At 40.8% G+C, this 26668-nt stretch overlaps 2 long non-coding RNA genes across 2 annotated transcripts in view; both read right to left on the reverse strand.

The window, feature by feature from the left end:
- Positions 1-2218: 2218 nt before the first annotated feature.
- Positions 2219-5174, reverse strand: LOC123978323. The gene is made up of 3 exons (XR_006826920.1): positions 5049-5174; positions 2478-2626; positions 2219-2396 (listed from the first exon to the last, which is right to left on the reverse strand). It is a non-coding gene; the product is annotated as an uncharacterized LOC123978323 (long non-coding RNA).
- Positions 5175-19797: 14623 nt separating this feature from the next.
- LOC123977289 overlaps positions 19798-26668 on the reverse strand; it is a 16080-nt gene continuing 9209 nt past the window's right edge. The window contains exons 2-4 of the long non-coding RNA XR_006826623.1: positions 21813-21877; positions 21362-21516; positions 19798-20007 (exon numbers count right to left, since the gene is read on the reverse strand). This is a non-coding gene — a long non-coding RNA (uncharacterized LOC123977289). The remainder of the gene's footprint in view (positions 20008-21361; positions 21517-21812; positions 21878-26668) is intronic.

The raw sequence follows: 26668 nt of genomic DNA on the forward strand, positions 1-26668 counted from the left end.
ACCCCCCCCCCCCCCCCCCAATCAGCCACTGCTCTGTGAAATACCAAAAATAATGATAAATGCCAATCACAAATTTACCAGAGGTCAAAGAAATTTCTCAAAACAGTTTAACATTTCTAACAGTCAAAAACCCAAAGTTCAATTTACGAATAATCACATTCAAAGCATGTCCACTTGATAAATGACTTGACTGATCTGCATTGTCATTGATTCATTTTAATGAATTATGAACACATGCTTGGCTCTGCACTATTGAAAAAACAATTTATTTTGTGTCATCTTCATAAATCCAGGGGGCTATAATATTAAATGAAATGACATTTTTAAAAATCTATAACAGCTAGGGCTGAACGAATTTTAAAAACGATCTAAATGCAATTATTTAGAATGATATTGCAATTGCTATACAATTTGCAATATCAGAGGAAATTATCATTTTTACATAATTATTCATCAGAATCAGCTTTATTGCCAGGTATGTGTACACATACGAGGAATTTGACTCTGGATTGTACATTGCTCCTGATGTGCTTACTCATACAAAAATACAATATCACAATAATAAAAATAAAATTAAAATCAGACAGACTTCAGTGTCGACAACACAAATATACACACCATGAACAAAAACAGTATAAACATATTGACAAATAGTGCAGTGAGCAGAGTGCAAAGGAACATGGAGGTGGATAGGTACATATACATGCATACATGTACACAGTGCAAAGGATGCTGGAATAAATAAGTATACGTATTTTGTGTAGGAGTAATGACTTGAGGTAGGTGGATTTGGTATAGTAGGCCATTCGACTAATTGTAGAGCCCTAGTTACAGCATAGCTATCTGCTCTGTAAATCATATGACCTTTTTTCCCCTTTAAAAAAAAAAAAAAAAAAAAAAAAAAAAATTTAACAGATACCAAAAGGGAGAAATGTCTTTATATTTTCTGGTTACATTATAACCCGTACGGAGACCTTCTTTTGATACAGCCAATCAAATCTTGCATAAAGTAACGTCAGTATACTATCATAGGCAGCCTGCTACACAACAACTACAGACTCAAAACAATATCTCACATTAGCTTTCTGGCTAAAGTCTCCTTCATATCTAACCTCCTAGCATAAACACATGTTCTACATCTTAGATGTAGAACAAGCGACCTAACAAGCATTCACAAAGTAAAAGTGCCCTGCTAATGTGAGTTTGAGGCTAGGTGGCTAATTGGTTGCTCAGCTGAAGCACATTCAACAGCATGTAAACGTACCTGCAAGTGTCACTTGGGTCTGTTATTCTGGTGTGCTCCTTAATCTGCAATACCACATTTCTGATATTTCCCCAAAGACATTTTCTTCCTATTAATAATGAAAAACGATTAGCAAAAAACCACATTATTTTTGACTAGAAAAACGATGATTAAATGTGAGCCATGTTGTTTTCTGCTAGAGTCCCTGTTTGACGACACATCCAGTGTTGCTTTTTATTTAAATATTAATTGTCACGTGACGACAATTGCAGGTTTCAGGCATTCAACTACTGAGCAACATAGTAAAAATGTCTCGGCATTTTGTTATTAACATGTTGACAAGGTGACATTGCTCTTGTCTGTCACTAAAACAGTATATAAGCTGATAGGACGCTTCCATATTGCTCAATATCTCTGTTTCAGTTTGTCAGCTGCCATACAATACCTGAACACATTTGTTAATGTAGTCAGAACACCACGTCGTGTGGACAATAAAACACCACATGTGTGTTGAAATCGACAAGGCTCTTTTTAAGAGTGCAGGCATCTTGCCAGAGAGCTTCATTAACCGGTTTCCGGCAGTTTGAGTCAGTGTCAAATGTTATCCTCTCTCAAAATAAACAGTATTTTCACTGAAAGATGTTTGGTCCTAATGAGTGTGTTTAACCAATATTGATCCCTACACATGAAATTAACACATAGGAGCTCTTCTAGTGCCTTTCTCAGGGGTCAGTGGGGGGTCAGCAGCATCTCCTGGGTACAAACACACAAACATGTACCAACGCATTGTCTGAGCCCACATCCTAACACAACTTCCCACATACAATTTAAGAATTCCTCCTCTCTCTCTCTTCCTCCGTCTCTCTACATATCCTGCATATGACATAAGCAAAGATCTGGATGAGTCACCATCAATTATCATATGCTCTGCAGCTCTTTGGGAACAACACACAAATAAACAAACGTGCACACATGCGAGGACCAATGATTTTACTTACATGGAAGCATGCAGACATATTCATTCTCAAATGCAAATATAGACACACAAGCGCATGATTACACACAAATACACACTTACAATGCAATTCAAAAGCAGAAGAGGGATGCTGTCTCATCCTCTGTGCTACCGAGGGCACAGATGATAATCCTTTTTCTGAAGACAAGAAACATATTCAGGCAGCAGAGATGGATGATGTCGCATTCAGTTAACATTAAACAAGTAAACTAAAATTACCTCGTCCTGTTGAGACTTTCCTTCAGTCTCTCGTCGTACAAGTTGAAGTTATTATGACACAACAATGACCTGGTGTCTCTTCTACAGTCCTCGACCTAGATCATGACCCTCCAGACCTCAAATGTTTGATCGTAAACAAGACTGTTTGCCTGAAAGTAGCATCAAAGTCAAATTAGCAAGAGCAAAAAGGCAATTGGGATACAGATCTTGTAACTACATTTTGGTTGCTAAGTGCATCTCCAATTAAGACAGATGGCGGAGTGATTAAAGCAATTGAATCAAATGTTCCAAATGTTTTATTCTGTGCACCGAAATACAGCCAGAGAATCTAAATGCAAGTGCCTTTCCTTGGTAATCCTTCATGCCTCAACAGGCGGTGTACCAATATAATTTTCCTCTTTTTGGAGGGACACCGTGACCAAACGGAGCACGGCATGCATTATCTGGGTATTTGTTCAATCCCAAGGCGATGTGTTACGGAGAGCCAACTCGCGCCTTCTCACCTCCCCGGCTGTGTCACACAGATCAGCTAGCTGAGGAACTGTGAGTCTGTTTAGGAAAGACTCAGTCTTCAACATTCTGTAAATTACACGATGTGCAGGAGGCTACAGATATCTATTAAATGTTCCATTGATGGACTGTAATATCTAATACATACATCTATTAAAAGGCTGGAGAGAAGATATTTGTCATTTTGTTAACATGATAAACAAAACCAAGAAGGAATTTAATGGATCAGCAAAGGCATTACAATTCATAGTCTGGGGACCTTGAATGTCTTTAAAAATGTGTGGCAATTCATCAAGCAGATCTTGAGACAGTTCAGCCTCCACTAAATTAGTGGATTGACCGACCAACCAACTGGATAAGTAAAAATGTATGGGAATCACCAAAGTCAGTAAGATTCATCCTCTCACATCATGAATATCTGTACACAATCCCATCTGTCCAGTAGTTATTGAGATTTCACCGTTAAGTTAGCTGAACGGCTAAATGAACTAGTGGTTGTTGGAGAGTGTTGGACAGGTAGAGAGAGGTCACCATTCTAACACATTGTAGCTTTAAAGATTTGTGTCTTAAGTTTGAACGAATGAGCTTGTAGCTGAATGCCAAAGACAGGTTATGGAGGTCAAAAAGTATAGTAAATAATAGCAGCCTTACAATTTAATTTGCAAAAGGCCATTCACCTTAAATCTCTTACATTTGCTGTTCTATACACCTGTATTCGAAGGGCTTCCTCCAAGAAAACATGCACAAAGAGTGACTCTTTTCATATTTACCAGAACAGCAACAGCAGCTTTCAAGAAACAGAATAAGAACTGGGTAGTACACTGAGCAGTGGAAACCACCAAGGTTGCACAGACAAAGGAAAAAGTACTGGCCACAGAAACTCAGTCTTCATAACACTCAGGGAAAAATATAAGTCTGGACAGACACACTGTTAAAACTCCATAAAAAAGACAAAAATGTCAAAATCATTGTTGTGCTGAAAGTATTTCAACATCAGGAGTGAAGGAAGATAAACTGGTAGGTAGTGAAGACAAGATAAACACTAATGTGGCTCACGCTTGCAGACAAGGGTGCATACACCAGTCCAAGTCAAGTCTTTGAGCTGGAGGCCAAGTCAAGTCTCAAGTAACTTGTGTTGGATCCCCTGCTGCTCTCTATTCAGGCTGCTTATAAAACTGCATAGCTACAAGAGATTTTATAACTATAATCTGTTTTTCCACTTACAGAACACAACTATGTAATGTGCAATGCAACTAATGACAGCTTATTAAGTACTGTAAGTTGACTCTCAAACCACTGTAACGTTAACTAAATAAAACTGTAACCTTACATGATCAGATCAACAATAAACCTAAACATTTTCACTTAAAGAGCACAACTATGTAGTCTAATGTACAGTGCCTCCACAACTAATCAGTTTATAAAATACTGTAAGTCAACACATTCCCCAGAATCTCAAACCCAGTGTAACATAACTAAATGAACATTAATAATTAACGTGATGGCAGCCAGCAGGACGTAAATGATTACGTTAATCGACTACCACAAGTAGGCGAGCAAACAAACAGTCATCACGAACGACAGTCGGAATTAACATCCCGTAGTTTGTAGCTAAAACAAGAAGCACACTAATGTTGGATGGCCAATGCTGAGCTAAACATGTTTACCAACCTCAGGTTACTTATTTTGCATTCAGTGCTTCTTTGATTGTGCCTTGTTGTATGAAGTTTTAAAGCCAAAGTTTATGATGAATGCCACAGCAGCTGCCAGTGGTTGTTGTCCTCTCTCACATGTGGCCGGGCGCAGCAGATCCGTAGTACGTGTTATGTAGGCAAGTTATAGGTGTAGGGAGGGGAATAACAGCACGCTCAGACATTTCCTAAAAATAAACATTGTTCACGAGTCCCGCACATTGAGTCTCAAGTCAAGTCTGAAGTCACTGTGTGTCACGGATTTGTGTGTGGTGAAGCAGGTAGTAGGTTGGAGGACCCAAACGCAGGACACAGAGCGGAGCAGGTATAGTTCCGTGGTTTTAATTAAACAAAAGGTGAGCACACTTACAAACTGAGTGGCTGATGACAGAGTCCAAAAACAAAGGTTGTCCAACAGAAATCCAACATACAAAATCCAATAACAAGCAGGGAGACACAATGAGTGAGGCTGATGACACGAGAAACACACTACTACACAGGGTGACAACATACAATGACCTAACAAAGACAAGACTGAAACACCAAGTATATATACACAGGGACTAACGAGCAGGGCGGGAGCAACACAGGTGAAAGAGATGAGGCTAACGAGGCACAGGTAGGGAGAGAGAGAGCAGGGGAAAACAGAGACAGACATGCAGAGGGATCACTGGGGTAACAGACATGACAAGGGTTACCGAACACTAGACGACAGACAAGACAGACCCCCAAAACCCAACAGACCAAAATAAAGCTAACTAAACACAAAAAAACACGGCATGGCAGACAGAGTGTGACAGTGTGTGCGACTTGAGTCCGAGTCTCAAACTCACAGGCACACAGAAGAAACTGACCATCAATAAATCCACCCACTGTAGATCATTTATATCCACATCAATAGAAAAGAATGACTTTGAAGACCTGAGTCACAGGTGAGCTCTCAGACAGAGAGAGGATTGATTTTTCATATATTCATTCATTTCTTTATTCTCTCATGGTTATAAGAGGGTTTAATTTTGTGTGTTTATGTATTTTTTTTATTTCTTCTGTGCATTGTAGATTGTGAAAAACATTGTGTGTGCGTGCACGTGTGTGTGTGTGTGTGTGTGTGTGCCCTTGTGTTTTTGCCAATAACAACAGCAGAGATGTGGGCAGTTTACTGACATAATCAGCTAATAAACAGACTAATTGCTGTGACACATCTGGAGGGTAAACTGAACGGTTTGCAGTTTAGCCGAGGAGAATGGCTTCCGGCAGGGCGAACTGCATTAGCACAGCTGCCACGGATAATAACAACGCATCGTGTTTTGGTGATGAATTGGTAATGGAAGTGAGTCATCCAGTCAGTAACACACTGGTTTCTAAAGCGGTGAACGCTCCATTGTTATAATTCTCTGATAAGGAAGAACATTAAATGTGTATTTTATCAAACCGGATTTCTTATTACCTTCCCGAATGTCCAGTCAGCATTCTGTACTGCAAGCCGTTCTGATGTTGAATGTGCTTTTATGTGCTGCCTTAATCACCGCTTGAAGAGAATCTGTAATTTCAAAGGTCATTTTGTTCCAAAACCATGGCTACAGGTTCAGCTGAATCTAAGTAACCCCCTCAGTCACTGCCATGTTGTTATTGTCATGTTGACTCTTCTCCCAGTCTTTCCTCATCCCTCTGCACTGACTCTGTGTAATTAAGCAGAAAACTGAGGCTACATTCACACTAATAAGTTTTCATTTTAAAATGCTTAACATTTGATAGGCTTACACCTAGCGTCCACACTGCTCTGACATTTTCGAACCCCTAAATCGGAGACATCTGAAAATGCTGCTGACCCCATTTTAGTTTGAAAACTAAAGCGATTGCGTTTTAGTCTGGATGGGCAGAAACGGAGACTTTTGAAAACGATGACACACACACCCACGCTCTCTTCCTTTTTGGGTCTTATCAGACACGACATGTCCTTCCCTGATTCGCCACGTCCCTATCCTGTAACGGAAGAAAACAAGCGATCAGCCTTGATTACCAGTAGTTAATTTAACATGGATAACAAATAACAGACGTTGCTTACCTTGTTGTCTATGCTACCAGCTGTTGTGCAGTTAAAGAAATGCTTGCAAAGTGTACATGAATGGGGATCTGTGTTTTCACGCATCTTAGTATGAACGGAGATTATTTCTGCTGCCCGTGTACGGAGCTCGTTTGCGTTTTAAAATGAACACGTATTAGTGTGGACGTAGCTTTGTTCATGTGCCTATCTGTGTGTTTGTGCACTTGCCATGAGGCAGCAATGGGGGTGCCAGCCTAGTTGCCATAGCAGCCCGAGATGTGCTGGACCCCTGCCTGAGGAGTAAACTCACTCACACATGTGTGTATACACACACACACACACACACACACACACACACACACACACACACACACACACACAGCTTTTAAAAACAATATAACCCCTAACAGCCAGACATTAAAATGAAGCCAAAAAAATAAAAAACAGTAAAATAGAGCTGTAATCCTGGGGTTAATCCAATTGGCTGCTGCTCTGTCACACAGTGATAAAGGACAGATCAGGTAAGGTTAGTACAATTTATCTGATGCACTTGACCTGGATTTGTCCAGTCTCTGTTGGCAGGGAGTAAAAATTGTGTGTAGCATACTGTATTAAATAAATGCATTCTGTTCTAAATATCAGCAAAGAGGAGGCCCTCTCTTGCATAACTACTCTACTACTGCTTTGCTATGCCATCTGTCTCAAAAGGAATTGTTCTAAAAAAGCTACAGCGAATGACGGACTGCAGGCTGACGTAGTAATGTAAGACGCAAAGGAGGCCTGGAGACTCCTTCTACTTTGTGGTGACGTAATGGTGGAAGCAGAAGTGCAGAGGAGATCAACACGTCCTCACTGATAACAGCATTATGTAAATAAGCGGTATTAATCACAGCTTTCAAGTTCTAAATGTGGCTTTGACCTTTTCAGCTTCATCTTCAAGACTTTTAATGTCTAAACTTAGAAAAGGCTTAGCATATTGTGTTTGATTTTTGTGCCAACAGCTTTTTCCAACAGAACAGGGCTTTTTGGTGGAGAATTCCTGGTGGCTTGTATAAGTGAAGACCACTTTTCTTAAAAGGGGAGAACGGCACATTCGGTGAAAGCTGTTCTATACTGTATTCTGTCCAGTAGTCTGCAAGTCTCAGAAAATTTCTTAGTTGTCATTTGGGATTTAGTGATCTGTGACTGTGTTTGAAGACTAAACATTTTAACAGGAGTTAAGAACTGGAGGCATGGAGTACTTCACCAAATTAGCATTCTACTCCTAAAACTTTATTGGATCCGCAATGGATCTTCTTCTTCCTTACCGCCTACATTACCCATAATGCGACTCCACTACCGACACTTCTGGTCGGAGATTTGGGTGTTATACTAGTAGCAGTCAATGTGGCAACAGGCTTTGTGCCTCTAGCAGAGTTGTGCTTGTTGCTCATGCAGTGGATGGCAGCGGGGTATTCATAAGTCTGACAGCTTGGGAGAAGAAGCTGTTGCAGAGGTGGACTTAATGCTGTGGAACTTCCTGCCTAATGGCAAAAGGGTAAACAGGCTGTGTAACGGGTGAAGGATGTCGATGGTAAATATCCTGGATTGAGGTGAGGGAGACCTCTTTTATCCTCTCAGCTGTTCTCACTACACACTGGAAGGTCTTCAGTTCTGATGCTCTGCAGTTCCCTGGCCACACGGTCATACAGTCGAGACGCTCTCCACAGTGCTTCTGTAGAAGGTGGTAAGAATGGGCAGGGGTAGGTTGGCTTTCTTCAGTCTCAACAGAAAGTGGAGGAGCTGCTGTGCCTTATTAGCTGCAGAGGTGGTGTGAAGGGACCAGGTGAGGTCGTTGGCGATGTGCACACCAAGGAACTCTCTGTTCTTGACCCTCTCCGCTGCTGAGTCACTCCACGACCATCTTTCTCGTCTTTTCAACATTGAGATGGGTTGTTGTCTTCGCACCATCTCACCAGCTGCTCCACTTCTTCTCTGTATGCCAATTTATCGCTGTTGCTGATGAAGCCCACCACTGTGTTATCAGCAAACTTGATGATGTGGTTGGATTTTGTTCTGGCACAGCAGTCTCTGTCAGAAAATCCAGAATCCAGTTACAGGAGCACTTCTTTATGATGGTGGAAGTGAATGTGGCGCTAGTTGTTGTTTTCTTCTGCACGGGATGTCTGTGAGGACATTGGCCAGCTGGTTGCCGCAGTCTGAGCACACGGCCAGGTATGTTGTCTGGGCGCGCAGCTTTCCGAGAGTTAATTCTGGATAGCATCTTTCTTACAACAGCTATGTCCGGAAAGAGTGCCTGCTTCTCGGGGGAAGGGGGTACTTGCGGGCATGTTCAGGGCTTCAAACTGTGCATTGAAGATGTTGAGTTTGTCAGGAAGGTGGATGTCGCTGTCACTGGCCTGCAGTGAGGTGTTATAGTCAGTTATGGCCAGGATTCCCTGCCAATTGCACCTGGCGTCCCAGGTGTCACAGAACTGATTTTGGATCTTACCTGCTTCCCTCTTTGCTTCCCTGAGAGAGGGTGGAAAGCACAGCCCTAGCTGATCTGCTGCCTCATCCCCCAATCTGAAGGTGGTGTTTCAAGCTTATAGCAGGGCACGGACCTCAGCTACCAGCCATGGCTTCTGGTTGGCGCGTGTGGTGATGGGCTTCATGACAGTGACTTCCTCTGAGCATTTCTCCATGTAGGCAGTTTGAGTCTACCCAGAAAGTCTGGGTACTCCTTTACATGTGTACTGGTCATACGAGGCTGTCTCTCTGCCTCGTATTCAGAGATGAAGAGCAGGCTACAGAGGTCTGATAAGCTCACTTCTTACTAACTCCACACCTCACCAGAACTTTTTCACTTTCAAACTTGAAGCTTTCAGGATGCGTAGGATTGAGGAGCTTGACCCAACGAAGGGAGACACACACCAGCATTATTATAATGTGTGTCAAAATGCATGCACCCATCGTTTTTTATGTACACTAGTGACATCTTGACACATGTCAACCTGGGATGGCATGTGTCAAGATGCTGCAAGTGTGCAGTGCCAACTTCTCAGGATAATTCACTGTCTCAGTGTTGACACATGTTGATTCATAACAAAAGCAGAATTTTTTTACACATTCACTTCTAGAGGGCACATTCCAGCCACTGTTTCTTAATTACTAGCCTACATACAGAACTACTACTCTCATGTGTGTTTCAGGGTATCAGCTGACATGAACTTCACATGGCATCACCCGTATACTGCAATAGTCAGGTTATCGCAGCCACTGCTGCATCAAATCTGACCGTTCTGACTGTTTTTTATTTGTCTCATATAAGTGACTCAACACTAAATTGCTAGAGTACTCTTTTTAAGGTGCCTATGACACGTATTATTGGTTTGTGTACAGAACATATTCTGATTATTTTTCCTGTAATCAATACTTTCAGTCACTGCATTATCACTGACAATGTAGAATGGGAAATGGGAAATTACATTGTGGCAAATCTAGGTCCAGGTCACTTGAAGTAGTATAAAACAGAAAAGAATATATTTTGAACAGTTTGTGTATTTGCTAAGGTATGTTATCATAACCTCCAAGTAACACTGCAAAATAGTTTTACAGAGATAAATATTGTATTATCATACTCATGAATATTCATCACAATAAAACTTGACTCGTACAATTTGAATTCAAACTGCCACTCTCTTAACTCTCAGGAGTTTTCTTCTTAATACTATGTAAATTAAAACTTTTCCACTGTTTATTAGATTTTTAAACCACCCTTTGAACCCCCAAAATGACAAAAAAAAAATTCACAACCGTATGCAATTAATCTAAAATCTAGATGCCTGTGCATGTGTGTGTGGTGGCACAGTAACTGGTCATCTTAAAGATGCGAAGAACCAACAAAGTAAAACTTTCACCATCAACATTGTACCCTTGTACCTACATTGTACTTCCTTCCCGGCATTTCATGGGAGATATACTGGAATGCTTCATGGTACAAAACAGGAAAAAAATGTTTCTGTTCTTGCTGTACAAACAAGCCAAAACTTTTAGAGATAGCAGAGGCTGGATCAAGTGAAATGCCAAGAGACAAAACCCCCCACCACCTCCACCTCCACCACCGTTTTTGTTCTCCTCTGTAAAAAACATTTGACCATTAAAGCAGATCTCCTTTTTGCATCAGGACATAAACATGTGATGCCACTGGAGAGAGGTGGAGGCCACCTACTGTTTAATGCTAGTTGTTTTGTTTTTTGTTTTTACAGAGTACAACCTAAGTGTCGAGATAATTTTAAAGTGATATATGGATGTCTAAAATGCTTTAATGGTGCTTAGTAGGAAACCTAAGGCCTTTGCAACGATGCTCATTAGATACACACACACACACACACACACACACACACACACACACACAAACACAGTGCCAGCACCAGGTGAGTCACTAGTGGGCTTTGAATCTGCTCCCTATTTCTTTCTAAATACAGTCTTTCTATTTCCCAACCCATCAGTTTCTTTTCTCTCGTGGTGTCTTCTTTCTTTCCTTCTCATTCTCTCCACGCTCAGTTACCACTATCATCCCATCTACTCTCTTCCTTTGAATTATTTCCTCTCTACTGCCTGCCTGTCTCTCCGCTGTTCATGTATTCTCCCTTTCGCCCCCCTTCTTTCTCTCTTCTCTACTGTATGCTTCTGATCCCGGCCCCCACTAGTATCCTCCTGTCTGTACTCTCTGTCTCTCTCCTATGTAAGAACATTACAGCAGAAACTAGCAGAGCTCAGACATGAACTGTGAGCCGGCTGTGTTAATACTTCACACGCTCTTCAGTGACTGCTACTCAGGTGGAAAGAGCTATTAATGAGAGACCCTTTATGAGGTACAAATGAGAGAAATGGATATAATTGTCAGGGCAGTACCGTCTCAGTTATTTGTTGTTCACATTAGTGTTTTCTCTTGTTCATCTGCTGCTGCTGCATCTCCTGTTAGGCAAATGATATCATCGATATTATCTAATCAAATTAAAGACCCCATGTACACCTGTTACTTGTATGTAGATATCCAGATATGAAGAAATTAATGTTAAAGGAGGGGAACGATCGATTTGAAAATAAATGCAGCAAAAGCAGAGACTTTTAGTCTCTTGCATTGCTCAAGCTCCCAAAATGCTGGATCCTACATTTCCAATAACGCATCTTTCTTTAGACTGTCCTCGCCTGGTAAATGCCCACATCTTTCAGTCTCACCTCCATGTACTCTCAAACCCTGTTTTGTTTTGTTTCAGAATCTAAAGGCTCCTCCAGAACCACAGGACACATGATATAGCTTTTTTCACAGGCAGTGAATACAACTTCCCGTGACTTCCAAGTAAAGTGAACAGAATCAGTGGAGTGCCCGTTTAATGCAATCACACAATCTGGGCATGTTCTTTTTTTCAGATGATTTTTTGGTATCTTGCCATCTTGCCAGAAAAACACAGGCAGGAAACATGGGAAGAGAGAGGGGTATAACAGGCAACAAAGATCCCAAGCTGGAATGTAACTGGGACGTTGTATTTATATGGTTTGTTTCTTAAGCATTCAGGATGACCCATTTGGCCTCGTTCTTAAAAGAAATGTTTGATATTTAGAATAGAATTGTTATTGATTTCTCGCAAAGTTAGATGAGAAGACGCTTGTGTCATTCAAGTATGCATGAGTACAAATATTAAATGGGTAAACGAGGGAAGTAGCAATACATTTAATTAGATTAGATGTTCAGTGTGTTTGCAGGCGATGGAAAGTGGAGGACAGGAGGAGCAGATAGACAGACAAGAGAGAAAGAGAGACTTGTGGGAAATTAAGACATTCTGGAGGTTTGTGGATGAATGCATCCATGGGTAGAGAGCAAGTGAGTATGGGTAGAGTGACAGAGAGGTCACACAACTAGCTGTGTGTTTCTGTGTGTTTTGTGCTTTGTGTGCAATTTGTAGTCTCCAAGTTGGACTTATCTCACTCAAAGTAAAAGCTTTTTTACAACACACACACCTTCATGTCTGCATTTCTTTATGACACACTGCGTACACACTGTGGCGTGCGGCACACACACAAAAACATACACTTGCAGCTGATGTTTGGTCTCTGTCCTCATTAATAAACTACAGTGAATGCATGAATGAGCTAATCTGTGTGTGCGCACATGTGTGAACAAGACAATTATAATAAAATGTCTATGTGTGTTCTGTATACTTTTGTGCCTATTTGTGTCTTTTATTGTGTCCTAATGGATGTGACTAACTATAAAAATTCACACACACACAGACACACAGTCATACATGTTGCTATGAACTTGTACACGTATGCTTGTGTGTGTGTGTGTGTGTGTGTGTGTGTGTTAAGTTTAAATGCCCCCTCCTGTATTTCCTGTCTCTGCAGGCATACGGTGCCTACTCAACCAATCAAGAGGAAGCATCCTACATCTCTCTTAACGAGCCAATTAAATTAGTGCTGCTGGAAGGAACGACCTCGGGGCACCAACCCCCCCTCCCCCTCCTGCTTCTCTAGCCTTCTCTCTCTCTTTAATTGCTATTCCCCCTCTCTTTATCATCTTCCCATCTGTGGCTCTCTTGCTGTTTGTCTTTCCTTCCTTTCTTCTTGTCTCTCTCGGTCCTTCATCCTTGATGTCTCTCCATTTTTCCTTTGTTCACCTTGTCACTCTGTCTTGCCAGATCATTCTCTCCTTTCTTCTCCAGCTTTTCTAACCCAGTGTCTCTTATCCATTCTTACTTTGAACAGCTTAGTTGGTCGTCGGTCATCTAGCTTGTTGAAGAGATGTATTATAGATTGGTAGTAGAGATACAAACACAAACACGCACAGATTGCACAAAGTGCTCTTTTATGTGATTAAGGCAAAAGGATCAGTTGTTCGCAAAGTGGTAGTTATAGTTTTAAAGCTGCTCTGATCAACATTATAAAAATAACGATAGATCAAATGGTTATGCCTAATGTGAAATGTGTTGTTTGTTGTGATGAATCCACAGATAATTTTCACCAAACGCTGCAGTTCCCCACTGCTCTACAGAGCTTTTCAGCATCTTGCAGCTCTTTGTTTTGGTTGTCAGGAGACTTGAGACTTTGATTAGCAGCATATCTGGCAGCAGTTTTCAGTGAAAAAGCTCTAGAAACCCACTGTATGCCACCTGGCCAGCAACAAACAGCAGACAGACAAAGTAAGTGGCTAGCTGGTGAACACAGTGGAGCATTTAGGAGCTGTAAAGCGCGACTTTTCCTAAAACATTTATGTGCCTCAGCTGCACAAGCTGGTGGAGATCTATCTTTCTAACCACATTTGTTATTGTATTTCAACCTCTGCTTTTGTATTTCTTGCGCATGCATTAATCTACTAAATTACAATTTATGATGGAAATAACTGTGATGTTCAATGGTCAACAAGTTATTTTACTTTTCAGCTAAGTTAAAAACGGTGAATTCATAAACCTTGAATGTGGTTTCATGTATAATCTAGATAGATGGGTGACACATGAAAAGAAAAATGGTGCCAGAGCAGCTTCAAGGCTCCCTTGCACAGATTGTCTCAGAAGTCTGTGAAACCCAGCTGGAGGGATGAAACATCATTCTTCCAAAAGACAGCGCCTGAGGGTAGAGATCTGGTGATGATGATGGTCATAACTGATTATTATTATTTTTATACTCCTTATAACTTAATACCCCTTGTGCCTTATATGAAAGCATCTGCATTCTGGTTTATCCTTCAACATGTGAACTGTCTGTCCAACATATAAATAAGGTTGACAGAATTGTTGGTGACGCATTGTTTCAAGCATCTGAGAGACATTCGGTCTGGAATGATTACTGACTACAACAGTACAAAGAGCCAGAAAACGTCCAGTCAGCGGCCACCATGGGGGCAAAAATGTTTTCATAGCGAGGAAAATCATAGAAGAACAGCAAAATTTATTCCACCCAACAGGTGGGGAGCAAGTCTGCAAACATCTCTCAGTAGAAACAGTGACGTGGAGCAGAGCATCTCAGGAAAAAACAAATACTCACACGTTGAAAGCGATGAACAGCAGTAGAAGACCAAGCCTGACAACCAAGAATAAGATACGGAAACAACAACAAACAATGTGAGAATCAGATGACTGAAGTTCTACACTGACTGACGAATCCTAGTTTCTGTTCTAACATGCTGATAGTGGGTTGAGAAACATGCATAAATAAAATAAATCAAAGACTCCACCATAACTTCGGTGAACAGTACAAGCTGGTAGAGATGGTGTAATGGTAAAAGGTTGTACTGACACATACTAGGCCTGGCAGTATCATCTGAGCACCAGACCAGATGAAGGAACATGACAGGTCCTTTAGCTGCTAGATGTCAACAGAACAGAGCACTTTAGCACAGAAACATGAAGCATGAGCCACCAAAATCTGCGGAACCTCACAACTTTATTATCACTAGCTATCCAGATCAAATTTTGTGCTCCAGATATGAGAAGGGCCATTATATATATTTAAACAGGACTAGTCTAAAAGCCAGAAGGGGGACTCCTAGGGGCTGTGCTGCTCCTTAGACTGGTCGTTTAAACCAACATAGCAAGTGAATGACCAACGATGACTCAGGCCTATCATTACTAAACAAGGGTCATGTGATGTCAGCATATTGTCTTATCTCCTCTCTGTCTCTATTTCCTCCCCTTTTCCCTTAATTATTTCATAATCTTTGTAAATTCTTCTTATGTTGTTGCACTGAATATAGTCAGGATTCTAAACATGTTGATCATGTAAAATACAGCTAAAGCATGCTTGGGTGAACAGGATAAAATGGAAATCAATAGCTTAATACAGAAATGGATTTTGAATATTTTAGGGGTTTGTCACTCTGTTCCTGACCACAATTAGAATTTGTGACTCAATCAAGCTTCATCCCAAATATATGGAATAGTTCTTTTCTTATAAAGATCAGTGGGGAGTTCAATATAATATAATCAGAGGGTGACGATAATGACCCTCTTTTGCATGAAAATAAAGAAAATGAATATGTGAGTATGTGTTTAGCATAGATGTAGAGCTGAAGCCAAGTTTGTCTTTGCCCTGACAGAAAAAGGCAGGGAGAGTTCGAGGATGAGACTGGATTGAATTTGTCTCAATTACTCAAACATCGAGGGAGAGAGGGAGCAAGAGAGAGAGAGAGACATCAGTAATGTCTCCAGCTGCCTGCGATAATTGGTTCACTTGGGACAATGACTGTTTACCCAGTACCCTACGCACACACACACACACACCCTTGTACTTCTATCTTTGTGAGGACTGTCATTGACTTAATGCATTCCCTGGACCCTAGCCTTAACCATCACAACTAAAATGCTGACCCTAACCCTAACCTAAATCAAATACTAACCTAACCCTTCAAACCAAGTCTTAACCTTCTTAACCTGTTTTAGTTTTAGAATATAATGATCCCTATCGAGGGAGGATACAGATTTTTAAAGTTGTGAAGATTGTTTTATTTTTAATCAGATTCCGTTTGTTGCCACTCGAAATTCTTGCACATTTTGGCAAATTCATACTTTAAAGTTTGTTAAATTTACCGGCAAACATGGCGGCCTACTATAGCAGATGAACCAATAGCCCGTTGTCAGATTTAGCTGCATTGAGCACCACTGTTGACACAACGAAAAACGTTGGCATGGAAGCAGCGCCGCTCTGCCGTAGACTGTATGCAGTGAACGTGTGAGGGTAAGTATTAATGCTATTGGAAAATGCTAGTGATGCAATTTGTTTTACTACATAGCTGTGGGTTGTTCAAACGTACGGCAACCTCACAGTGTAACGTTAAAGGTAGCGTTAGCTAATGCTGCGCTTGCTAGCTAGCATCATGCACCCATTGGGTGAAGTGACCTACATCTATTTCTCATTAGCTAGTTTTGCCTAATTAATATAACGCTATTCACCTTACGTCTGGTAGTTTTTCTTTTATTATTATTCCGGCTGTATGACTCACATAAATTAAAATACAAATGTGTAGAAGTCAGTGGTGTGTAACTTTACAGGCCGTTTCTTTGCTGAAGTTTGTCACCTTCTTCTGTCTGTTTCTACCTCTAGCACTAAATAACAAACAGAAGACATCCACAGATTAAAGGCCATGTGGAAGGGAGGCACGGGCAATGCGACAGGCGCAGCGACAAGCAGGCGCGTTCCCTTGAAACTGTCGCGGTCGTGCTCGTCTCACGCACACGCAGCTCAAATCATTGGAAGAGAGACTGATTCTCACTGTTTGTGAGTTTCCAGGATCAGTTAGAGGACAGTTATACTATCACTATTATTTCTACTTATTTTTTTCTGTTCTTTTATCACTGTTTTCTTAATCTCAGATCAGTTTATTTAAAGAGGTGGTATTATGCTTTTTGGCTTTTCCCCTCTCCTTTATTGAGTTATATATCTTTTTTGTGCATGTAACAGGTTTGCAAAGTGAAAAAGCCTAAAGTCCAGCCCAAAGGGAGTTCCCATCTCCCACAGAAAGCTCTGCTCTGAACCGCTTGAAAACAGCTCGTTTGTAGTCCAGCCCTTCACTTCCTTCACTTGTGACGTCACAATGAAAACACGTCATAAAGCTTACCAAGCGGCTAGCGGGGTTAGGCACGCCCTCAAACCAAGCTAGTCTGAGCGGAGGGCGTTTGGCTCGACTAGCCTTTGTTTGGTTTTCTATTCTAGAAATGTTGTACCTGTACCTTCTTCCAGGTACTTTTTTTCGTATCACCTCACCTCCGTCGAGGTTCCAAGCGAGCTGAGGGATCCTAAAATGTAATGTGAAAACACGACAGACTGCTGTGTGGATCGCTGGTGTGTGTGTCGCATTGAACATTACGTCGTGGCAGTTGTGTGTGGCGTATCTATGACGACAAGGCAGCATAGATCGTCAGAACACCAACAACAGTTCAACGTTTAGTCCTAAAAGACGACGCAACTCCAACTCTGTTTGGGCCTGGATATTCACAATCCCAACCTATAAGTATGCTTTATTGGTTGTGAATTATATTTACAATAAACACAGCAATGTAACTTCACAGACTGTTCAAGTGCGGAGTTGTTGTAAACGTTGGCTAACACAGCTAAACTTATAACTATAATGCTAATGTTACACCTGATGTGAAAGCTACTGAGCAAACATTCAAATTGTTTGGCCAATTTATATGGAAAATTTAATTGATTTTTGTAGTGGTTTATGGTAAGATGTGGAACAATGATGTTGTGTGGTTGTGAGTAACTTATACCATCTGCTAGGTTACGGTCGCAGTCTGAAGCGGCTTTGATTTGGATCACACTACCTTGTTTCTTACGACCCGCCCTTCTCTGCTTCTGATTGGCTAGTAGTCCTTACCTGGGAACTGCGCATGTGCAACTCCCAACAAAGATTTTGTACAAGTAAGATGCATCACTCTGTAGCTCAAGAGCGGAGCGTACAACACATAGGGTGAAAAGAGGAGCTGCAGCAATGTGCAGAGAAAAATATGGTGTTTTTTGGAAATTAAACCATGTAAACCTGTTGTGGTACAACCCCTAAATACGATTTTGAATGTGAAAATGAGCATAATATCACCTCTTTAATATATTAAAGTTTTGTATCAACTGTAAAGTGTGTCAACTGAGTAGATCATCCGAGATGAAAAGGAGCCAACAGCCTGGGTCTCTTCTGTGTATAATGGATGTGATTTTAATGTTACTGATTACTTCACTGGACTTAAGTAGTAATGTGAATGAGTGAGGGGATTAATTATGTTGTGCTTCTCTTTGTCTCAACAGTGTCCACTGCAGCTAGATGTGCACAAGCCTCGCTCCTGTTACAGGAATAGGTGGGTCGGAACACAGTAATGAGATTTATCAAATAGATCACCAATCAATGCTTTAATTTCTCTTTCTCTGGACAATGGTGCAAGAGTACAGCTGGTGTTTTATATTGCTAATCTGAGGACAATTAAATAGAACTCTTGTCGTAACAGTTTGTTTACAGACAGTACACTTTGGTACTGAAAACGTAATGTATGAAATATTGTGACTTGCTCCAAATTTCTATTCTTTGTTTCCTCAACGGATTCAAAGTTCAAGATCCACCTTCACACTCTTATGCACTGCATGTTTTATATCAACCTTCTATCAACCTACCTTCTAATCTAGAACTGAGATTTGTGATATCAGTTATGACAGTTATGACTGACATGTATGTGTTTTAATAATCATAATCAGCTTTACTGCCAAGTAGAGCTGTATGTGTAAGTAAAGCCTACACATACAAGGAATTTGCTCTGGTGATTTGGTGCACAACAATATTGTTAATATGGCAGTTATTTACATCAGATTTGTATATTTAAACATTCACAGTTTAAGGTAAATTAATGAAGTTAATAGTTAACTTGTGGTAAATTTTTCCTCTAGCTGTTTTTGCAGTTTCACGGAATATGGAATTATAAAATCGCCAGATCCAAGATGTGACGACAGGCAAGTGCAATAAAGCTACACAACAAATGCTTAATACGAAATGTTTACAGTCTATGATTACAACGTAAATCTTTTTTAGTTTAGCTTTGTTGACAGTAAAATATTCAATAATATAAACTACATGAGTTAGCACGAGTTCATTCATTGATTTAATAATAACTTATATTATATTTAACATGCTGTTAACTCGCTTTGGTGTGTTATATATTTCCGTTTTTCCCGCCTGTCCGGCACTTTTCCAAGCACGCTATTATGATAATGATAAGTATGTATATGATGTATGTGGGACCCCAAACATAGCGGCCCGCTCCTATCGCCGGAAAAAGTAACTTGGATAAAGTTACTGATAAAATTAAAAAAAAAAATTAAATAAAAAGTGCAAGAAGTACGGGTAGGAACAAGTTTGATTTGTTGATAACTGTAGAAGTTGTTAGCAAAAAACTGGGTCCTCCCTTGATGGGGATTGTCTAAATACTAAATAAAAACTGCCGTTGGCCCACCGCCTAACTCTGTTGGTTAAAATCTTGTACCTGTCCTCACTATGCAAGATACACACACACACTGTTAGGTTCCACTATAAGGATTCAGAAGCGGACACAAGGCAGATGATAAGAACACAGGCAGGTTTAATTTTCAATGTGCTTTGAGGAAAACCAGAGGGTTGGGGAGGAAGCAGAGAACTCAGACCATCAGCATCAGAGACTCAGCAGGGGTCCGACGATGACGTCCTAGAGCTCGGTTCAGGGCGGACAGATTGGCAGGCAGGTTGGCAGGCAAACAGGTAGGCAGGCAGCGATTCAGCACACAGGAACAACTGTAGCAGACGGAAACAAGATGTTAGGTACTGAACACCAAAAATACTCAACTAGACAATAATTCGAGGAGTTGGCCAGAGCAATTATACCACAGGAGGTAAACTGACAAACTGGCGAAGAGTAGAGGAAGAACCAGAGTATTTCACAGCATAGGTTGATTGCTTAATGAGCCACAGGTGCAAGACGCTGCAGGCGGTGATGAGCCAGGAGCCAGACACGCCCATAAAAACATACAGACAGTATATGACAGACAAAACTGAAAGAGACAGCAAGGAAGGGGAAACGGAGAAACACGAGGAAGGGAGAGGTGACAAAGCGTAATCATGACACACACACACACACCAAAACAACTCTCTAAATGTTAACAGAGATGTCTTAAAGGTGGAAAGCCACAGTTTGCTTTCTGCGACCTGCCTCTCATATACACATCCACATACAGATTTCCACCATTTATCACATCCAAGCCATGTTTGCTCATTCAACAGCATTGGTTACCACACAAATGTTGTTTTTACAACATTATCTACAACGATAACAAGGTTCATTCCAAGTGTGTACAGTTGGATGCAATCAAGATAACTTAACAAAACACAACTTGTTTTACACAGTTTGATTTACAACAGAGGTGCAACAAAGTAGAAACAGATGTGGAACAAAAAACGCAGTACAAAACATAAGTGGAACATGGACATGTATACTATATGCACACAAACATACAGTTGGCGATATGACGGACAACATTTCTATCTGTCCAGCACATAACAACAGAGTTGGCAACCATCTGTCCAATCATCTTTATGAAACTGAAAATCTGACAAGCACACACACTTCGGCTATTAACACCTTTTCCTTAACATATGGTTGGACGACATACCCTGACCTTTAGTAACCCTAACTCTGATCTTCACCTAATTCAAGCTATATTTTTCTTAAAGCTGATATCTGTCATGTTTTGTAGTTAATAATTCATTAATATATCCATGTGGTGGAGTACATTCACCACAGTATGAGATGGAAGGAAACCGAAAGGTTAAAAGAACGACGATATTATGCCATGTTAGCATACATGAACACAAACAAACCAACTCTGGCCCTGTCCCTTTTTCCCTTTCTCTTTCTGTATGCTCGCTGTGTCTACATCCCTTTCCACACACACACACACACACACACACACACACACACATACACACACACACACACACCATTTCCCCTGGTAAAACAATGCATATATGATCTAAAGTTACAGGATTGTGAATTATACACAGAGTAGCCTACACCTTAAAAGCTGCTCTGTCTGAGAGAGAGAGAGAGGGAGAGAGAGAGGAACAGAGAAAGAAACTGACATATACTCACAGCAGGCTGAAGTCTTTGATTCTGACAACTGAAAGAGTTTGTGTCCTGTTGGCTCAAGAGGTTCAGGTAAACAACATACTGTAGAAGCACAATGTCCAGGTTCTAATATCAGCCTGTCATCCATTCCCTCTGACTCCAAGGTCACACTTGCTTCACTATGAAAAATCCAATTGTAAAGGTTGAAATACTCAAATAAATCCCCTTTACATGATAATACGTACAAGATGATTCTCCTGTGAATGAAAGTGGACTTTATAGATGTGAAAAGCAGAAATCAGTGGTGGTGTGCTTGTTGCACTGAGGCTTTGGAATAACATAATGGATGGAAAATTTTATATGCATTTCCATTTGTTTGAAATGTAGCAGTTATGTATTTGCCAATTACCAACATATCCATTAAAATTACTGCAAATAAAAAAAAATAAAAATAAAGGTTAAAATATATGCTTACCTTATTTAAAGAAGAGCCAGGCTGATAATCCTCCCATTAGCTGATTGTTCCTTCCTTCCCTGCCTCTTCAGAGAAAAGCAATAACAAGAGATTGGACAAGCTCCATAATAATGATGGACAACCCTGATAAATCTTGAATTGTGCATAAGGCACCCATGAGCGAAATGTTCCTCAATAAAATTATGCTTGTCTACTGAAAGCTCTTTGTACATACAGAATAGGGTTTCTGCAGGACACTGATATTATTAACCATCATGATGAAACAGGTTTAGGCAATAAAGACAGAAGGCAATAAAAAGATTTCCTTCTGGATAGGAGTGTGGAAACGGTGCAAAACAACAACAGCAGACAAATACAACACAGGTAGTGATTTACAATCCATAGCAGTAATATTCTAGTAGCTACACTGTTAGTAGTAGTAATCAGTAGTTGCTGCAGTAGTCAAGCACAAGGTTATGTCTTTTATTTATTTTAGATCAAACTAGGATAATCATATTTCATAACTTAAATGAGCACCCTACAGGGAGCTCATAACCAAGGTGTTAGTAATGACGTTAATAACTGGGTTCCTGTTGTGAGAACAGGCTGTTTTCACAGAATCCGTGTATGGTTCGTTTTTTGATTACTTCATTTCAAAACCTAATTTTACAAACAAAGGGAAAAAGTAATAAACTGTATAAACAAAAATAAGGAAGGAAACCAGTGTCTTCAGTTCAGATAGACAATCATTTATTCCAGATGGTCTGAGACAAACTACCAGAGAAATAACAGATTTGTTGGATTCCAACAACAAATAGCAAAAGAGATGTGGTTTTAGACGAGTAGGAACCGTCTGATCTGTAAAAGTAAAGCCAATGTGCAAGTGCCTTAAAATGGCATTCTTTCTACTGGCCAGCAGGGGGCAACTCCACTGGTTGGAAACAAAGTCTGATTGTATCGAAGTCAATGACAAAATGAGCCTACTTCTCACTTGATTTATTACCTCAGTAAACACTTTCCTAATGAGTTTCAAGTCGTCTTCAATACAGCATGATGTTCATTTGGTCCAATTCAGAGTAAAATAGACAATAAAGCCGGGTATGCCTTAGGGGGTGGCTACCTTCTGATGGACAAGTCAACCTGTTAGATATAGCAATGCAGATCCCCTACCCAGCTCCACCCTCTCCACCAAATATGGTTACTTCTGGTTCCAAAAAATCAAGAAGACAACAGCCAAAATGCCAAACTTGAGGCATCAAAGGGTAGTTTACAAACCAGTGGGTGACGTCACCCTGATGTCTTGAATCAGCAAAGTGCTTGATGAGAAAGCGGGGCATTGATGGCCATTTACATGTATACGCTCAGGAAAATGGTACAAAAGCTACGAGCTCAAGATACAAATGAAGTATCAAATATATTAAAACAGTTTTTTTGTTGTTATGTTTATTTATTATTAGCTTTCCCTTCATCATAGGTTGTTTTGTTTTAGGATATCTCCCTTAAATCTCAATGGTGCAAAAAAAAGTTTTAGAAAAGAATGATGCACTATGAGACTCTGTAGTGTTGATAATGATGTTGAGTGGCAGAGGAAATGGGAAGGTAATAAGGTAATGTTATTTGGAGTGATAACAATCCCAATTAGTGTAGGAGTTTTATTCACCAACTTCCTACCCGTTTAAAGAGGTTTAAAAAGGACACATGCTTAAGGTTACTACAAAAAATGAGTTTGAGTTGAGTCAATCAACAATTGTTCATGTAAACATTCCTGCTCCTGATTGAAACACTCACTATCTCTCCAAGAATTACCGTGGATTTCTATAATGTGGTCGACATCGGGGGGAGGAAGTATTTAATGTCAGTGTGAAAAGAGAAGGCTTACTGCTGAGCTGCAGGCAAGCTGTACTCACCTTGTTGCCCACTGACAGACTGAAAAATGTACTGGATCAAAACATACATTTTGATCAAACTTCCTGTATTCCTGTCAGATCTACATTTAGCAGTTTTTAGCAGACAGTTTTGTCCAAAGCAACATACAGTAAGTAAATCTGTCAGAAGAAAGTGAAAAAGCACTTTATCGCTGTAGGTAGAGTGAGGACACCAATAGAACATGTTTCAAGCCTATGGTTTCAAGCACTCAAGGTTTTTTTGGGTGGGTGGGTGGGGGTGGGGCGCCAGTTGATTGGGTCTTAAATTTGGTCTTATTTCTCTGGACCAAGAAAAGGCTTTTGACAGGGTGGGATATCAGCACCTCTGGAATGTATTTGGTGCTTTTAGTTTCCCCTCTGGATTTCTAGCCCTGATCAAAGAGATATTGAAAGCTTAGTGAAAGTGATCCTTTTATTAAGTGGGGAATTAGGCAAGACTGTGCATTGTCTGGCTTGCTTTATTCTCCACCTGCTGATATTACTATTTGTAAACTCTGTACTCTACATTTAAATTTTGATTTCTAGTATTTGGATCTTTGTTTTCTTAAATGTGATTTGAATATGTTGCAGTGAGAGCTATTAATCAGTGGACAATAATTAAGTCTGACCTCTCTCTTGGATCTGAGGATCAGAGACACCTGTAGTGGTTTTCATTATTGGATTACTGAGGTTCTGCAAAGCACAACAGAGTCAATATACCTATAGTGTGAAAGTAACAAAGATAGATACTCTAAAGACTGGTTTAAAAGATGACATATAACTGAGAAACTACTTCTTCCATCCCCGCGACCTTGCAGAGATAAGCGGTTGAAGATGATTGATGAACTTCTTCTTCCATGTATTGCAGACAATGTTTATTATTTAGTGCTAAAAGTGGTCATTTTAACAGTAGCAATAGAAATATTATTATAGTTGTCACAGCCAGTGCTGTGATTCTGGGGTTTGCGTGTTTTATCTCTCTCCCTTGTCTGTCTTTGATGTATGTGTGTATGGGCATAGCAGCACACCTGAATTCAATCATCTCATCTCATCCACCTGGTTAAATACTCCTGGCTTTCTATTACTTGTTGCTAGGTTTTCCCAAAGCCCTTGTGGTATAGTGCAGTTGGCCTCCTTGGCTCATATAGGTATGCTCTAGTAGTTTTGTTGTCGCTTGCAGTGATTTCCTCCTAATGTGTGTTTTTCCTGTGCACCAGGATCCTGTGTACACATCGGATCTCGTCATGCTGCGTACCTCACCTCTGTTATTCACTAGTCGGACCACATTACCACCAGCGTGCCTGCCTGCCTCCTGCCAACCACCTCACCAACAGCTCCTTTATTAATAAAGACGGTTACTTTTTATTACCGCCTGTTGTGTTCTGTTTCCGCTCTTCTCGCTGCCTGCTTTCTTACAGTGCAGATGCTTTGTTGCTTGCTCTTACCTCTGCTTGCATTCTTTTTTTCTGCTAGAAATTATGAGCAGCGGCTCTTGGATACTTTTAAATCACTGGGACTGTCATCTATTCAGATAAAGTAGGCTATTGCCATACTTTTTTACGTGAGTGCGGCCTATCAATAGCACTAGCCTGTGCTGCAGTGACTGGAGTTATAGCTAATGCTAATTAGCAACAAGATGCCACCCTTCTCCACGGACAACTTCTACAAACTTCTACAGAAAATTGCAGTGCTGGAAACAAAGATCCACAGGTTAGAAGTGAATGTGGAAGTGAATGGACTATGTGGGAATGACACTACTTTACCGTGGACCCAAAACAGTGGACAAGAGCATGCTAACACACGGCTAATTAGCACCAATAAGACTACCAAGAAGCTAGAGGCCTGTGTACTGGGTAATAAATCTGAAAGTGGGAGTCCTCCCTGGAACGCTCTTGGTACAAAGCCTAAGAGTATATCATTTCCTTGGGAAATGGGAGGACAAGTAACAGGCAGAACCCAGCGCCCTGAGATTTGTGATGCAACTGGCTGGCCTGCATTATCATCCAGGTAGAGCGCCTCTTCAATCCCTGTTCTTAGTAGGCCACAGCCGTGCACAGCTGCGAAAGGGAGAGTTAGCAACAAACCTCCCCGAGTGTGCAACAGCAGAACAGATTTTCACCACTATTGCAGTACCCTGGATCTCCGTCTGATGACCTGGATAACGTCCCATCCTCACACAGAAGGGTAAGGACTGAGAGTACATCAGAAAGTAAAAGGCTGCAGGGAAAGCTAACAACTGGGCCTCAAACTCTGGTTGTGGGTGACTCTGCTGTAAACGATGTAAGAAGCATGTGCAGTAAGAACACCAAAACACTCTGCTTTCCGAAGGATACAATGTCTGACTAGGCAGAAAGAAACATGCATATGGTGGCTGAACATCCTATTGTAAAAAACATCATACTGCACATCAGGGCCAATGATGTTGTGAAGCGACAGTCTGAAGTGTTGAAAGAGGATTTTAATAATCTGTTGAACACAGTCAGCTCTTTGAATGCTGAGGTGTTTATCAGTGGCCCTATACCGTCAATCCAAAGAGGAGCTGAGAGATTCAGCAGATTGATATTATTGAACACGTGACTCAACGGCATGTACTGTCCATTGAAAATTGACATTGTGCATTGTGAAAATTTTTACTTTCTGTGGGACCGCAGACATCTTTTTAAGGCTTCGCCTTAACAAGTCCGGAGTAAAATTGTTCAGCTCCAACCTGTTTTACGTGTCACTCATCTGTTGAGACAAGAGGAATCAAAACAAGAATAAGACATAACACAACACGCCATAAACCTTGAAGGAGAGCCACCTCAGCCCCCGCCGAAAGAGAGCTCTGATCACGGGAGATATCTGAGCCAAGAGGAAGAGCCTCCACCTCCCTCACTGAAAACCAACAGTGAGGATTCACCATCTTTACCCCCCCCCCCCAACCCCCACCTAGGTCAACCTTATCTCCAGATACCCTTTCTCTCCTCTCCTCCC

Source organism: Micropterus dolomieu, linkage group LG10 (assembly GCF_021292245.1).
Source record: "Micropterus dolomieu isolate WLL.071019.BEF.003 ecotype Adirondacks linkage group LG10, ASM2129224v1, whole genome shotgun sequence".
Taxonomy (NCBI): Eukaryota; Metazoa; Chordata; class Actinopteri; order Centrarchiformes; family Centrarchidae; genus Micropterus; species Micropterus dolomieu.